Here is a 1,723-nt window from a genome sequence, read left to right as displayed (position 1 = left end):
CCAATTGAATTCCACACATTTATGCGTCACCGTATAGATGCAGATTTCCTCCTTGAAAACGGTCGTGTAGACGTGGAAAAAAGTGAGAACGAAAACGGACTTTTGCGTTTTTGTTTCAGACCGTCCCCGTGTAAAGTGGGCCTAGTAGTGAATTAGCAACAAACTGGTAATGGTTCAGGTTTCACATATTGTTGAAATGTTCATGAGGAAGAAGTCCTGTATTTCTAGTGGGAAAAGGGTACGTTAATGGAACACAGGCATTGGGGGGAGACAGGTATACTGAAGGAACTGCTCAGAAATTCTTTGTGAACAGAACCAACAGAACCAAGACCATTAATGTTGCGTGATCGTCAGAAAAATATCTTAAACAATAACAACTGTCTTGAAAGAGACAGAGTAACACTCACTGTCACCAGAGGTCTCTGTCTCACTTTTCTCCTTTTTCAAGTTAGATTAGATTAGATAGATTGGATCAGTGAAGTTTTATCTAATCTATCTAATCTAATCTAACTTGAAAAAGGAGAAAAGTGAGACAGAGACCTCTGGTGGCAGTGAGTGTTAGTCTGTCTTTTTCAACCTGGAATGGAGAAAATCTTTTTAAAGAGATCATGAAATATTGTGAAAGATAAAATTTGATTTTGTATGTGTATTTACTTTTAAAACAGAAAGTTTTTGTTTGTTTTTTAGAGAATTCTCTCTAACACACATGTTTTACACACACACACACACACACACACACACACACACACACACACACAACTGGGACTACGTGAGCTTTACTAACAAGCTCATTTCTTCCTTGCCTAGCTAGAACTCGCATGATCTGATTTTAGGTGTTGATCTGAATTGTTACTGACCCAGCCTTAGACTCATCGAACCCTAAACTTATGACTTTCTCTAAAATGGCTATGACCTTATCTGTATTTATGAACCAGGTGGGGTGCATTGACCCCTGGCAGACCCTTTTTCCTTACAACAAAGAACTTTCCTCTTTTTTTCCCCCATGCACACAATACATATTCCAGAATCGATCATTTTTTCATAGATAAGACTTTTCTCTCCTCAGTTAAGAACGTTGTATATTCAGGGTCATTACTGAATACTCTAAGTGATGATTAAATACTCAAAGTGACAATATTTTTATGTCTAATTTGAGGGAAATGTCAGTAATTTTTGGAATAAATAAAACAAAAATGTTCATTTTCTTCAAACACAACTGTAAATCATAAAACCAGAGAAACTGATTATTTTGGTATATTTTTTCTTTATAATTGTTTATTTTTTATATATTTGTGTGGGTGGGTGGAGGTGTGTGTGTGTATTCCTCTTTTCCCTCTCCACTGTAATTGTTTATTTTTTATACTTGTTATCATCACTTATGGTTCTCAAAGGTGATGGGGTGTGTGTGGGGTGTGTGTGTGTGGGGGGTGAATCAGGGGTGAAAAGTCAAAAAAGTATGTTCATATCACATGTTCAGTCCTTTTACTCAGTGTCTCCTCATAACTAGCTGCTACTTTGTAGCCAAGCTACAAAGCCCCTGTTGGTCCGTCAAGCAAGGTCTTTATTCTGCTCTGTTCCAGAGGTGCAGTATAATAATCAAATTAGGATATGCAAATAATTATAAAACTCTGGAGCTATATATACATAATGGCATCTTCAGATATAAATGACTATATTTTATAGATAAAAATCTAAAACTACTTTCTCTTCATTCTAGTGAAAC

The sequence above is a fragment of the Neoarius graeffei genome, chromosome 6, assembly GCF_027579695.1.
Source record: "Neoarius graeffei isolate fNeoGra1 chromosome 6, fNeoGra1.pri, whole genome shotgun sequence".
Classification (NCBI taxonomy): domain Eukaryota; kingdom Metazoa; phylum Chordata; class Actinopteri; order Siluriformes; family Ariidae; genus Neoarius; species Neoarius graeffei.
Note: the sequence above shows the minus strand (reverse complement) of the source record.